We start from the raw sequence: 15,886 nt of genomic DNA, 5'->3' as shown, positions 1-15,886 counted from the left end.
GTTGCTGCAGTTTTCTATTGCAAAGATCCATGCAGCCTCGCAGGGTGATCTGTTGCTTAACAACTCCCATAAACTTGAATAGAAATGGTTTTAAAACGCAGTAGTGAGCGGTTACAAGTCGGTTGGATGCGTTCTATAGGACTTCTGTATGCGCTATATGGCAAGAGAACTGCACTGCAGCTGCTTTATCGGTAAATGCAAACGAATGCATATTATCACCTCCCTCAACATTTTTGCTGCAGAAGATGGGCCGAAGCAGTTCAGACAATCGTGCATTTAACCGTTTTCGGACAATCACTTTCAAGCGCTATGCATATGGCTGTGAAACGCAGTGCCTTGAGATCGAAGGATCCTGCGCAGCTCACTGCAGCTCGCATATTACCAGCTGCTCAGTCATTTTGCACTACGTAAAGAACCGCTGTTTGCACATTTTGTACCGCTCACTGACGCCCCCATTCGTTCCCAATGGGGCCGCCACTGGGAGAAGCTGCACAAGAGGCAGCAGTTCCCTGGCATAAGAAGACGGTAACTGCAGCTTCACCCTTTCACCTTTTTTTAAAAATGTCAAAAATGTTAAAATGCAACAGAAACTCTGTAAACACCACATTACTTGTCAGCAGTTGCAACATTGTTGCAATTCTTATTATGTTCACCAGGAACAGAAAAGCCTGGAATAATTGAGGCTTTGTGCTTAAAAATGTTTTACATTTATAAAAAATAAAAATGTTACAATGCAACAGAAACTCTGTAAGCACCACATTGCATGTCAGCAGTAACAACAATGTTGCAATCAATATTATAATCACCAGTAGCTGTAAAGTATTGCGCCTTTGTGCCATCAATTTGACTTTTCTAAATGCGTAGATAAAACATTTTACATTTATAAAAAAAAATTATCAAAAATGTTGCAATGCCACAGAAACTTTGTAAACTTCGCATGATATGTTAGCAGTAGCAACAATGTTGCAAGCTGGTATAATCATTGTGAAGAGAATAGTGTCGAATAATCGCAACTTGATAAAACGTTTTACAAACTTTGCAGCACATGGGCATTTACCGCCTGTGAAATATCACTGAAATGCGTCAGCCTAAATAAAATGCGTGCTTTTTGGCCGAATAAAAGAGCAGAAGAAAGTTTTCATGGTACGTTGGCGCCGTCGTATTTGGGGGGTTTGTTTTGCAGGTTTTTCTAAATTGTGCGGCACGAAGGTTCTGGGCAAACGCGCAGGCTGGCTGGTTCCTTTAAAAGGCGGAGAGCTGCAGCTGCTGTGATGCAATTGTAAACACTATGAGAAGGAACTTGTATAGCCAGTTTACCCAGAGTTCTTTGGGAAGGAGCTAGAGAGAGAGAGAGAGAGAGAAAAAGCCAAAGCTACAGAGAGAAGGAAGCAACAGACAGGGCAGCCTCAATGACAAAGCAGCCTGTCCCTATCGCAGACCTCCAGAGGAGCGCCAACGTACGCCATACCTGGGCAAATGTAAGCGCAATACTTCGCCAACCTATAAACGCCTTGCTTTCTGGAGCATTCTTCCACGCCGAGCTCGATTTATTTTTTATTTGCATTTCAGCGACTGTGCAGGCGGAGCAACGTATGGAAAAGAAGGAGGGGGGAAGGTGGGTGAAGACTTGGTTTTTTTTTTTTTTTTGGGCCATGTTTATGCTGGAGTTGCAACGCTGATTGTGCACGCTTGCCCCGGGCTGACGCGCTGGCCGGAGGTGGGCGGCGGGATTAAATGGACCTCGTAAAACCGTGAGGATTGCAAATGTTTTTTTTTTAAATTTTTGTTTCCAATGTTGCATTTTGTTTTGACATTGTTTCATTTTAATGTTGCAAGAAAAAAATTGACATAAATGGTCTGAGGGGGTAAGGCGTCCAGCGTGGTGTGATCCCGGCCCGGTCGGTCAATAGACGGTTAAAGGGGAGGTGATGTCGGCGTGCGATTATTAGACGTGGTCTGGGGAAAGAATTGGGGATTCAACGCCGCCGGGCTTGAAAGAGTTAAAGAATTATTTTATCCTGATCTTATTTTTGGGGTAAAATCAGCGGGGAGTTTTTGAAAAGTGGGGTAAAATGCGAGCTTTTCCTGCATTTAGGATAACCCTCTGCCTGCGTTGAAGGTTAAAGTGCTGAGTGCTGCAGACCTTTGAATCGCATATTAACCTTTTCCTGGCCGGCTCATAGAGAGAGGAGGGAAGGAGACAGTTTGTTGGGTGACATGCAACGCAGGCCAAGGGTGCAACGCTGGGCTGGTGAAGAATGGGGGGCTCACCTATAGATAAAACAAAGATAGGGGGGTCGTTACACTTTTATTATGCAATGGGCTCACCAAGAACCCTTGCCCCATGTGGCATGAAGCTTGCATGCTCCTGGGCACCGCTGCCCCCCTCCCATAGCACAGCCGGGCATAAGTAGGCCAGTGCCCAGCTTCCAGAAGATTAAAGTGTCTCTGAATCCCTTCCAGCGCCCGATTTTAACATCTTTGCTGCCGGGCATGAAGATCATTACTACACCCTGACAGGGGGTCACCTGTCTGTACCCCCCTACCCCTGACAGGGGGTCACCTGTCTGTACCCCCCCCCCCCTACCCCTGACAGGGGGTCACCTGTCTGTACCCCCCTACCCCTGCCAGGGGGTCAGCGGCCTGTACCCCCTTACCCCTGACGGGGTCCCTGGTCTATACCCCTCCTACCCCTGCCAGGGGGTCACCGGTCTGTACCCCCTCACCCCTGACAGGGGGTCACCTGTCTGTACTACTCTCCCCCATACTCTATAGACAGGTGCAGACGCAGGGGCTGGCATTGGTTTTGCGGGCAACGTTTAACCCTTTTGGTGTTGGTTCTGACCCGATGGGTTTTTTTGGTAATGCCGGTAAGCTTTTTTTATTTGAAGAATGCCAAGTAGGACGCAGGACATGCACCGGCTCCAAGAGCATGCTGGGAATTACGGCCGGATAACTTTTTTCGCTTTCAAGTTTTCGCCTGGCGGCGCTGGTTTTGGATTGTAATGAAGAGAACCTGTCATCCTCACGGGGGAGGAGATCAGTTTTTGGGGTCTGTGAGACACGGGGAGGCCGGGGACTCATGTGATCCATTCTCTTCCTCCATCAAAGGACAATGACAGGTACACTTTAATCTTTTTCTGCATGGGGTTATTCTTACTGTCAGGTAACAGATGGGTTTTATGGTTGCTAAGGGCAACAGGCCCGGCCTTCTATGAGTTGTATAACAAGTGCATTGTTGGTAAAACTTCTGGTCGCCCCCGGTAACGGGGCAGCTCTGTGTTGTCATTTTTGCAGTTGCCGATAAAACTAAAACGAGGATTGTGAAAGGCAGGTCATGTGATGTGCAAAGTACGGTAACCCTTAGCAACCAATCAGAGCCGCTCATGCCCCAGACTTGTACCTGGTTGCTATGGGTTACCGGCTAGTCCCCTTTTGTTGCCTTTTGTGTCTCCCATTATAACAGTCCCGAAACTTCATGGCCAATGTACAGAATCCGTGTCACCGGAAACTGAAAATGGGAGAATTAGTGATGAGTGGAGGAGATCTACCTACCTACCTGTCTATCAATTCTATATCTACCTACCTATCTATAAGCCTGTCTACCTACCTAGCTGTTGGACTATCTATGAATCTACCCGTCTGCCTACCTACCGATCTCTCTACCTACCTATGTACCTGCATGTCTACCTACCTATCTGCCAGTGTATCTATGTAATTGTCTGGGTGTCTACCTACCTATCTGCTTTCCAACCTACCTATATGGCTGTCTACCTACCTTGCTGTCTACCTTTTTAAAATGTCTGCCTACCTACTTATCAACTTGTCTGTCTATCTGCATTGCTTACCTATCTACCTACCTGGATGCCCGCCTACCTACCTAGCTGTCTATCTTTATAAAATGTCTTCCCACCTACCTACCGATCTCTCTACCTACCTATATGCTTGTCTGAATTGCCTACATTCCTGTCTACTTACCTATCAGCCCACCTACCTATCCACCCACATATCTATCTATTTGTCTATCTATCTATCTGCCGATCTATCTACCCATCTGCTTGCCTACCTACCTGACTATCTTTGTATCTTTCTATATGCTCGCTGTACCTACCTGTCTCCATTCAGATCCCCGGGGACACTGCTAATCTCAGATCTTGGTGACAACATGTTGGTGACACAATCGCTTATTCTACTCCCCCCTCCCCCCCTAATTTCCTGGTGTGAACCCCCCCCCCATCCTGAAAGTTTGAATTTCCAGGTGTGCAGAGAATTGCCGTTTCCGTTAATTTGTCACATGACCCTGTGGTGTGAGCTCTGCGTATTGATTTGCGGCGTGTGATCAATGGGGCGCTGCTGTGTAGTCATGTGACCTCTGCCCTCTGGGTCCAATGAGAAGCCTTTGCCGATCCCGTATCACGATTTTGCGGCTTATCTGCTGTTTGTTTTGGCTTTTACTACAAAGTGTTTCATGGATTGATCATCAATTGTTCTCATATTGATTTTTCTTTTTAACAACTTGAATCTGATTCAATATTAGCCTCTGGTAGTCCCTGTGCAGCAGAGCTCAAACTGAGGGAGGGAGTAGCAGCACAAGGAGCCAATCGGGTAATGCGCTGGTGGTGAGCATGCTGATTGGAGGAGAGAGCAGAGTGACGGTGAGCTTCTCCTTTCACTCCCTGACCCTGCAGGAGGGGGTGCCGGTGGTAGAGTAGCTTCTTACCCCCAGGGGCTGCCCTCTTGCCCCCAGCAGCTTTACCTACTGCATGGGGGAGGTAGGTCCTGGTGTCTCGCTGGGCTCCCTCCAGTGCTGTCCCATCCCAAGCCACCAATCCATTGTGCGGGCCGAGAAATAAGAGATTCTGAGTGTGCATATCCCCTATTTAATGTACAGCGCTGCGTAATATGTTGGCGCTATATACACCCTTTTTATTATTATTAATAATAATAACAGTATAAGATCAGAGTCTGTGTGTTTTATTCCTCCCATCCACAAGCTTTCTGTACTGCTAAACACACTCAGGAGCTGGGAGACTTCAATTTCCCTCCCTTTTCCAAGCTCCTCCTCCCATCTCTCCCCCTATCAGTACAGGTATAGAAGTCATGTGACTTTTCCCGCCTACATTTGTATTGCCCAATCACCACCTCTGAGCGCAGTCACATGGGGGAGAGGAAGAGGGCACTGGGCCCTGTGTAAGCTCCAATCAGAGATCAGAAGTGGAGGCAAAAAATGTGGGGTGGGGGGTAAAGTTGGGGTTCACTTTCAGCCAATCAATTACAAGAATTTCTGTCCCGGTCATTATTCGGGGGTTCTGATTCCCCTCCCCCGGGGTTCCTGCTGTCTTCCCATGCAGATCTTTATGCCGGGTTTTGTTTTCTTTATATTCCAATCTGATAGAAACTTCTCACACTTTGCCCCGGAATAAAGTTCACTTCTCACGCTGCTTTCTGATTGGTCGATGGATCCGGGAATCTCCCACATGTGCTACAATGTTACAATTTTATTATGGTTAAGGCCCAGCCCCCACGTCCGGCATTACGTATGCTAACAGAGATATATGCACATGATCGTATCGTTAGCTTTATCGTATCGCTTTATTTTTGGTTGTTTTTATTTATTTATTGTGCTGACCTAATACGCAGCTATGAGGGGACAGAACAGGAGTGCCTAGGCACAAGAAGTCACCTGATATACAGCTATGAGGGTACAGAACAGGAGTGCCTAGGCACAGGAAAGTCACCTGATATACAGCTATGAGGAGTGCCTAGGCACAGGGAGTCACCTGATATGCAGCTATGAGGAATGCCTAGGCACCGGTCTGAGTTCCCTTCTACTGGGGGATTCTGGGAAGAATATATAAGGACGGACCTCGGCAGCAGCATAAAATATGAACACAAAACCAGATTTGCTGGAAGTTCAACTTTGGCAGAAAAATGTTGTTGATCTGAATATTTCTATCATTCCAACCATTCGAAAAAATGTTGTCATGTGCCCGGGTTACCGGTGTCGTCCAATCACCTTGCAGCCTGTTGGTGGTTTACAGTAAAGAGATTCCAGGGAGTGTAAGAGGCGGCTTACCGATATCGCAATAAAAACTGCAGTCATTTATTCCAGATCATGTGCAATGTTAATCATCACCTTGTGTCATGCAGATATACACCAGTAGGGGGCAGCCATATTGGCTTATCATGTCAGTGCCCAGCTTCCAACTAGTGGAGAGCGTAGTGCCTAGAATTGACTATATTTGTTATCTGTAGGCAGTCTCTAATAACCAGAAACGCCCACCATATTGGTCGCCAGAGACCATGTGATTTGGGTTGCCTAGGCTTAACTCCTCCGCACTGACCACCAATCATCATGGTATTCTGATATTTACATAGCTCCTCCCACAAACCTGCCCATTGCTTGTATCAAGGCGGTGTACTCATGAGACATGACTAAGTCCGGCCCCCTGCTGGCCCCTCCTACTAGCCGTGATCTGGTTGCATTGCATAGACAATCACAGAAAAAAGCAAAAAGTAATGAAATCTTTTTTTATTAAGATTTTAAACACATCGGTGAAGTAGAAGAGAGCGGACCAGTGAAGAGAAATATGGAGTTCTGTTAAAAAAAGTGCAACCGACCCAATAAAATTGCCATGGATGCACCAAAAATAAAATGCACTGGAATTTTTGCATGGAAAGGCCTGACTGCCGGTAGCAAACTGTGTGTTTTCCAGCGCTGGATGGCTGCGCCTGTTTGACAAGTGCAGAAATCTCCTGGCCGTCTCTCCATCAGACTCTTGTGGGTTTGGATCGATATGCGTGTCTGCATCCAAGAAGCCTGGGAAGCGGCCGCAGACATCTCCTGCATGGAAGATTGGGGTGACGCTTCCAGCTCGGCGTCTGGTAGTTACCTGGCTGACATGACATACTCCATGCGTCGCCAGGCAACCTATGCAGAGGCGTTCAGTTGCATGCTGCTTAATGCATGGGACAAAAGCCTTGGGGGGTGTAAGAGAGGAGGGGGGGATCCCTTGTAAAAAAAATAAAAAGGGGATTTGTGAGCTGAAATGTGAGCCGGCTGCTTTTTATCCGGAACGCGGGAGAGTTGGGGGTCATCCGCTGGGTAAAATGGAAATGAGCGCATTCTAATCCAAGGCAGATCTATATTCATAGACACGTGCAGCGCCGGACGCATGGCCGCAGCTAATATGGCTGCATTACGTCCTTTTGTGTAAAGTCAGGGCCGTGCGAGAAAACTTTTCTGCGTTTTGTGATAAGAAAGATTTAGCTGCGTCTGCAGAAACAGACAGCTGCATTTATACAGATTGCGATACGATCGATATCTGTGCCATGCGTCAAAGGGAAGCTACGTACATGCGTCAGATGGTCGGCTGAGATAATTGATCATCTAAAGATTTGGGCGCCCCGTCGTCCTCTATGTGTTTGGGGCAAATAATATTTCATGTACAGCGCTGCGTAATATGTTGGCGCTATATAAATCCTGTGTAATAATGAAAATGTATTGGATCCCTATTTAATGTACAGCGCTGCGTAATATGTTGGCGCTATATAAATCCCGTGTAATAATGAAAATGTATTGGCATCGGATTTGCTGCAGTCCATCTGCTCCCTGTGAACACAAAAACATAATGAGCTGCACAATGTTGCACCAATTGGCTGTTGGTGTCAATGGGGGTTGGAGGTGAGCGCTGATAATGAAGTTGCGCACATCCCCTGACAGCTGCGGGTCAGAGGGGAGTCAATACTCCATGTTCACCTTTTGTCCCCGGTGACCTCTCATTGTACAGGTCACAGCACTGGCCCTGTCACTCAGCAAAATGAGATCTTTATCAGTGGCAAGAAGTGTTTGTGAGAGTGCGGGGGTCTCCCTGTGACCCTGATTTTGTATCTTGTCATTGCTCGGCTTATATTAATGTTTTATTAGCAATAATCCATCCATGGCTCCGTGTTACTTGTGGTTCATTATGATATTCTGAGGGCTCGTTCACACTGCCGCATTGTGATAACACTAAATTACCAGTGCCATTGGATTGGATGGCACCCAGATACTAATGTACTAAAACCTTCATCCCGCCACACATGGGGAGGCATTGTAGTGTGAATGGGCTCTAACAGTTCATTTCTCAGGACTATAACACCCCCCCCCCCTTACCCAAAGCTTGTCCAGAATAATGGCCTGCTGGTTCATATAAAGTCATGGGTCTGTGCCATGGGTCTAAGGAGTCATTTGTGATCATTTCTGGTGAAAATGTTCCACAAATTTACTGCCCCAGATCACCAAACAAATCCCCAATGGGGTGAAGGCAATGGGGAAACTACACCCCCCCCCTCCCATACTGTATAGGAGTTATATAAGGCAGTCTCTCTGTCTCGTTCTCTAACTCTCTTTTCTCTCCTCTTTTTCTTCTTTCTGTTTTTCTCTCTCTTCCTCTCTCCTTCTTTCCCTTCTAGTATTTTCTAGCTCTCGCTCTCTCTCCTCTCTCATGCCTCTCTCTCTCTCTCTCTCTCTCTCTTGTGCCTCTCGCTCTCTCTCTCTCGTGCCTCTCTCTCTCGCTCTCTCGTACCTCTCTCTCGCTTTATTTTTCTCTCTTCCAGCAGTCATCCTCTCTCTCTCTCTCCTTTATCTCTTCTCCTTTCCCCTCCAGCAGTCTCTCTCTTTCTTTACCCTCTCTCTTTTCTTACTTTCTCTTATTTTTCTTCTCTCTATATTTTCTCTCTTCCTTTCTCTCCAAGCAATCTTCCTACTGTTCTCTTTCTTCTCTAATATTATTATTATTATTATTATTATTAATAATAATAAACAGGATTTATATAGCGCCAACATATTACACAGCGCTGTACAATAATTAGTTATAAATGACAGACAGATACAGACAGTGGCACAGTAGGAGAGGACCCCGCCCGAAGAGCTTACACTCTAGGAGGTGGGGGAATTAACACTCTCTTCCGGCGCTCTCTCCCTCTCCCTCTCCCTCTCTTCCTCCAAATAACTATGAACCTGTAAAGTCACACAAAGGGAATTTGTCCCCCCAGCAGATTGCATTGCGGAGTGAATTGTCTTTATTCACCGGGTGAATGGTCGGGCGTGCCGCACATTGGGGCCCCAGACCCGCTGCCTCTCCAGGCCCTCATTAGGTGCCGATATAAACACAGTAATTAATGTCTCTGCGCTCTCGGTGTCGTCCCTTTGTGACTTTCTATTAAAGCGCAAACCCCTGGGTGCCGATTATCTTTCCCAATATATAAACCGCTTGTTTTTGTTCTTCAAAAGTATTTTGTCTGCGGTGACGCCATATAAAGAGAGATCATTATGGGGAGAAACATAGAGTTCAGCCATGGCTCCGGAAATTCCCATTTTATTTAAGAAGATTTAAAGAACGGTGTAAGCTGATCCCCGGGGAAATATAAAAAAGTTTTTGTTGTGTTTATACACTGCTAACATAACTACCTGAATCTGTATTTCTATCGGCCCTTTGTCCTGGCGGGAGGAGGGAAGAGCAGAGCCAGCAGCCAATCAGGATCTAATGCATGCACATGTGTTGAAAAAAGTAGATAACCAAGCAATGTCTTGCTGTTCCTTTATCATCCAATCAGCAGGGGGGGCGGGCAAAGTCACTTGACTGTAAGTCTTACCTTTTGGTGTCACCTGGCTATGATGTCTGTCATTGGTGCACAAATAGCAAAAGGAGCCAGGTAGGCAGGAAAGGACAGGCACCACCCGTGACCAATCAGGCTCTTTGGAATGCACATGTGCAGACAGGGAGTCACAGTAGAGAAGATGACCAATCAGTGCTTTCCTGCTCCTTTATTGTCCAATCAGCAAGCTGTGGATGTGATGGTGGTATGAATTGCAAAGATGTCTGGATAGACTAGGGGGAGGAGAAAGGGGGACCACCAGGACCAATCAGGCTCCATGGCATGCACATGTGCTGACAGAAGGAGCTAACAGAATAGATCACCAACCAATGTGCTTCTGCTCTTTCATTGTCCAATTAGCAGGCAGTAAATGTAGTATCAGTGTATGTGTTACTCAAGGGTGGCGCCTTTCTGGCAGCGGTGTACCAATCCCAAAAGTGTCTGGATAGGCTAATGGGGAAGAGGGAGGGGCAACACCAGGGCCAATCAGCCTCCATTGCATGCACATGTGCTATCAGGTGGCGCTAAGAGAATAGACCACCAACCAATGTGCTTCTGCTCTTTCATTGTCCAGGGGGTATCCTTATGTCTTATAAACTGTGGGGTATAAATGGCTAAAAGGGCCAACCAGGTAGAGAGAGGAAAGGGGTGAGGTACCACCAGGGGCCAATTGGACTTCACAGCATGCACATGCGCTGATAGGAAGAGAAAGCAGTGATGACCAACCAGTGTGCTTCTGCTCCTTCCTTGTCCAATCAGCAAGCTGTGTTTGGGAGGGTGATGTCCGGCAGTGCCAGTCTTTTCCTGCATCCATTAGATATTCTCTGTCCATGATTCCAGCCATGTGGCCCTTATTTTCATCCTTTTATTACCCCTCTATGCTGATAATACACGCCGTCCGTTATGGCAAATGTCAAACTTGTGCTTGGCTTCCCTCCAGAGAGGTTGATAAATCGGATTGGGCGATGCCAGACGTCGGCTACATATAGCCGGGTGCGCGCCTGTGTGCACTAATTAATGGTATAACATTGAACCTTTCATAAAGTGTTGTGTTAGAATCTTTCCACTACCTCATCTCTCAATCTGCAATGTGATTCCCCGATAGGCCACATCACACATGGTATTAATTGCAGACAGCGTAATCAAAAAAAGGAAAAACAAATTCCCAACAAAGGATGCTCGCACTCGGATCGCACGCCGTTCCGACTCGCAATACAGATCCCACCTGCCACGCCCAGCATGCACCTCCTTTGGTACATCCTTGAAGTACATGCGCATTTCCATGCATTGTATTACCTGCAGGGAAAGTTAGGAATTGGTTCCCCTATTGGGGGTTTGCACCCCTGCGGGTGTAAAGTCTACTTACCCCCATGGCGGCTTCTTCTGGGCCTTCTGGGTTGTGGGGTCCAGGCTTGTTTTACTGTATGTGACCAATGGGCGCAATGGGGGGGTCGGGAAAGAGGAAGCTTGAGGGAGTAAGGGGGATAAGGTACAAAAAGTGATTTTTAATTCTGGAAAAATTCCAGATCCAATAGCCACAGCTTAGGAGGAAGGATTGCTACAGAGGTTTAGTTTGGTAGCATGTGATGTGCTCACATGACATTGCTCCCTATTTCCAAAGATAAAAGCTAAGCAGAGGGATCACTGCAGCAGTTCAACCTGTGAAGGTGATGTAGTCACATGACACTGATCCCTATTTCCAAAGATACAGGCTAAGCAGAGAGATCACTGCAGCAGTTCCACCTGTGATGGTGATGTGGTCACATGACACTGATCCCTGTTTCCAAAGATACAGGCTAACTAAGCAGAGGGATCACTGCAGCAGTTCCACCTGTGATGGTGATGTGGTCACATGACATTGCTCCCTATTTCCAAGGATGCAGGTTAGGCATAGGGATCACTGCAGCATAGAAAGGGGATATTCTTATTGTATAATGTGAAGGACACTGTGGCACGGGAGGGGGTGGATGTGGACTGGTTGCTTTCACCTTTCCACTTTCAGAAAAAAATTCTTCAGCCATTAAAAACAATGGGTCAGAGTTCTCTTTTAAATAAATTAGAAGTAAATTGAAACATTTGCTATTGGAAAGTTGCCATGGAGACTGACATTGAAATTCTTTTTCTTTTGTGCTGTAAAAGCTATAAAGTTGAACTTCGGGCTCCATTAAGGAAATCTCGGCTTAGAGGCGATCGGACGCCAAAACGTTCAGCGAGTTAATTACCTTCGGTCACATGATGCCATGCAGAAATTCCACAACAAATGCCAATCTTCTAAACGTCTCTATGTATTGGTGAAGTCTCCAGGATGATTTGTCCCGATGTACATGTGGACATTTTATTGGTGGTGGAATCTTGAATATCAATTCTTCCTCTGAAGCTGCTCAAATCCATCGGGTTAGGGGTCCATTGTTCTGATCTCTGGCCCGCATTCAGCTTGGTGAGATCGGTGACGGCAGCATCGCTCTTTAACTTTAAGCATCTCCCGCCCCCGAGGTTCATTCTCCTCCCATTCTCCGCCTTCTTACTGTCAGCGACCAATCAGAAGCGACACAGACAATGCAATGTTTTCTCATTATCCAATGCCATTAGCACATCCCTTGTCCAGATCCTGGTGCCCAATGACAAATACACAGCGCTAAAGTCTTCATTTGAAAGTCCTAGTTGCCTGGAAGTCACGTTGATTTCAATACCTTCATTTGCAACATGCTTGTCTCGGGGGCATTAGAAGGGGTTTTCCATACAAAGTTCATAAAGGCGACCCAACCCAAGTGGAAGATTAGCACTGGTTGGACATCAACCCGCACTAGAAAATACAAATTGAATGTTGAAATTAAAGGATACGCCGAAATGTTTAATACCACTAACCCATTTTAGGAGCCCGTTGGATAGTTCTAAAAACTCGGCTTAGTAAATGTCATCACATGTTCTTGTAACACAAATAAATACACTTGGCCCCGGCCAACATACACGGCAGATCGGCAAGTGCACATATTGGATGTGGAGAGAGTATGATGGAGCCAGGACGTGGTTAATCAATTTCTTAATTTGCCTTCTTTGATTGATTTGACTTAATTAGCAAAAGGTCAAATAAACTGGAAACCAAAATAGGAATGGGTTGATTGATTGTGATAAAGCTCGTTATTGATAGGCTTGTACCTTGCAAACTTTCCTAATTTGGATAAATCGTCCTTCTTCCAAATCCAAACTCTTTTCTCCTCCATTGCCCCCCTGGTTACCCTTATACATCAAGATAAAACAAAGAATCATTATTATGTCTGTAACATCTTCATGGTCGTTTTATTATTTTTTTTATTTCTGTGATCAAAACATAAAATAAGAGGCTGATAAGGGGTCGTTTTCAAGAACAGATCCAGAATAGGTAAAAGGAGGTGGCCCTTAGGAGCCATCGAACTCCCATTCCACCCCTTTAACAGCCAACAAAAACCTCCTTTGTTTATCTTTCCCTATTGACGCCGATACATTATGTCAATTCCAGTGCATACGCTGTACAAATAGACTTCTTATACTTCCCCCTATTCAGATTGTAAAAGCTTGTGAGGAGAGCAATACACATTTTATGTTCATTGTTGCGGTTTGTAAATGCTGGGTTATGGTTTGTGTATTTACCTAGACTGTAATTATATTGGCATACGTGTTAGTATCGGCACATACAAAGATTTATATATATACACATTATAATTTGCAGATCCAAAACCTTATTTACAATATCAGATTGACCAATCATGGCCACTGACCATTGGTTGGGTGCAGCAAATCACAGACCTTTCATTTTGGATATTTCCGGTTATTGGATTGGATCCGAATGGAGGAAGATAGGGCTGTCCACCCTATTGCGTTGATTGGGCCCTTTCTAAATACATTGTAGACAATTGTGCTTTTCCAGAGTTTGGTGAAGACCCTTTTCTGTTCCTCCATGACTGTACCCCGGGGTACAATGCCAGCTTTATAAAGACATGGGGTCAACACTTGGTGTGGACAAACCCGTGTGTCCTTCACAGAGCCCTGACCTCTAAACACCTTTGGGATGAATTGGAAAGGTGAGCCGGGTCTTCTCCACTAGCACTTGACTTCACCATTGGAGTCCTAAAGACTCCCTCCAAAATTCTTAGGAACACCTTCCAAGTAGAAGTTTTTATGGGGGGCAACTCCATCATAACGTCCATTATAGGTGTCAGCTGTCCAAAGCCAGGTCCATTAGGAGATGGTGGAACTGAGTTGGTAGAAAGCCTCCAGGTCCACCAGTTTGGTGAGGACCCTTTTCTGTTCCTCCATGACTGTGCCCCTGTGTACAAAGCCATCTCCATAAAGACATGGTGGGACTCTGACCTCACCCCGTTGGGTTAAAATTGAATGGTGAGCCAGGTATTCTCAACATCAGAACCTGACCTGACAAAACCAGCTCCATAAAGACATGGTGGGACCAGTTTAGTGTGGAGGAACTCAAGTCTCCTGCACAAGGCTTGCTACCGTGCTAGTGGATGTAGTTGGCAGTGTGGGGGGCAAATCCCTATTAATGGCCATAGCTTTGGAATGGAACTGTGCTCCTGTGTATGCTCCATATAACCATGGTTGGGTGAGTTTGGTGTGGAGGAACTTGAGTGTCCTGACCTCAACCCTACTGAACACCTTTGGGATGAATTGGAGTGAGCCAGGTCTGCTCCTCCATCATCAGTACCTGACCCCACCAATAGGGGCAAAATTCTACAGAACCTTTCCAGATCAATGGAGGCTGTTGTAGACACAAAGGGGGCCAATTCCATATTAATGGTCATGGAAAGGAGCAGCAACTTCATGATACTGGCCATAGTTTTGTAATGAGTTGAAGTTGGAATGGGTCCACAGATGGTTGGAATGGGTCCACGTCACCATGACAAATAAAATGTTGATACCATTGATCCATATAGAATTATAACCTTTTACAACTTTAAAAAATGTGCTGTTAAAAGAAAACATTGCAGGATGAATTATTAATGTGTGCAATCCGAACTTTAAACGGAACTTGTATTTTATATATCCAGCTGTGAGTTCTGTAAGCTCAACCTCCACCATGCTTTACAGTTGGGATCATGTTTTGAAGTTCATGTGCAATGCTTTGTCCTCCTGAGCATTCATGATGATGAGTGATGTATTTTATAATGACAGGTGTTCTAAAGGATACTAAAACTAATTCCATGTATGGCCAGGCTCCACTGGCAGCCAATCAGATGTCCTGTATCCACATGTGCTGAGGAAGGAGCATGCTGGGTCTGTTATTTCAATGCAATGTCTCCGGTCTGCTCTACTTTAATTGAATGCGTAGTCCCACGTGGCCCCTCCACATGTGTCTACATGTGTTTAGCGTTCCGGTATGGACAATGTTATTGCATATATTAGCTCTGGTGTTGCTTTATTGGATTGATTTTGTCTCAATGGCTTTTCTGTGTTGCCGCTCATCATGCAGGGTCATCTGAAGTCGGTGTTTATTTATCTGTCTCAATGGAGCGAAGGGTCTCCTGGCACAAACTGGGGGGATTTCAGAGCAGAACCAAAACGGCTGTAAGGTCTGCATGGGGTGGCTCTATCTGGCTATCAGGGTGCATGTTGCCTCTGTCCTACTAATAGGAGTACATGGGGTGGCTCTGTATGACTACCAGGGGTTAAGGGGATGCCTCGGTCAGACCATAGATGTTGGGAGTGCTGCACTCTGGCTATCATAGATTTTGGGGTGGCTCTGTCTGGTTACCAAGGTGTCAGGGGTTTAATGGGTATAGGGGTATCAGGAATGCAGAGAATGCCTCTGCCTGGCTAATGTGAGCAGTGCTGTTGTGGGGCTTCTATGGCTTGTCTCTGTCTGGCTATCGGGGATGCAGCATTGCCTCTGTCTGGCTAGCAGGGATGCAGCATTGCCTCTGTCTGGCTAGCAGGGATGCAGCGTTGCATCTGTCTGGCAGGAAGGGATGCAGCGTTGCCTCTGTCTGGCTGGAAGAGATGCAGCATTGCCTCTGTCTGGCTGGAAGGAATGCAGCGTTGCATCTGTCTGGCTGAAAGGGATGCAGCGTTGCCTCTGGCTGAAAGGGATGCAGCGTTGCCTCTGTCTGGCTAGCAGGAACGCAGCGTTGCCTCTGTCTGGCTGGAAGGGACGCAGCGTTGCCTCTGGCTGAAAGGGATGCAGCGTTGCCTCTGTCTGGCTAGAAGGGATGCAGCGTTGCCTCTGTCTGGCTAGAAGGGATGCAGCGTTGCCTCTGTC

General features: G+C 46.3%; 1 protein-coding gene across 8 annotated transcripts in view; it reads left to right on the top strand.

Annotated features, from left to right (window-relative positions):
* The first annotated feature begins 1,300 nt into the window (after nt 1–1,300).
* NCOA1 (nuclear receptor coactivator 1) overlaps nt 1,301–15,886 on the top strand; it is a 121,797-nt gene continuing 107,211 nt past the window's right edge. For 3 of the 8 annotated variants that reach the window (XR_011920190.1, XM_072407217.1, XM_072407212.1), the window contains exon 1: nt 1,303–1,478. The gene's annotated coding sequence lies outside the window, so the exon portion shown is untranslated. Of the gene's footprint in view, nt 1,752–2,676; nt 3,123–15,886 lie in introns of those variants that run through there. The other 5 variants (XM_072407218.1, XM_072407215.1, XM_072407213.1 and 2 more) reach the window with 5 other exon arrangements.

Source organism: Pyxicephalus adspersus, chromosome 4 (assembly GCF_032062135.1).
Source record: "Pyxicephalus adspersus chromosome 4, UCB_Pads_2.0, whole genome shotgun sequence".
Lineage (NCBI taxonomy): Eukaryota > Metazoa > Chordata > Amphibia > Anura > Pyxicephalidae > Pyxicephalus > Pyxicephalus adspersus.
The sequence above is the reverse complement of the archived record's forward strand: the minus strand, read 5'-3'. Positions and strand labels throughout refer to the sequence as shown.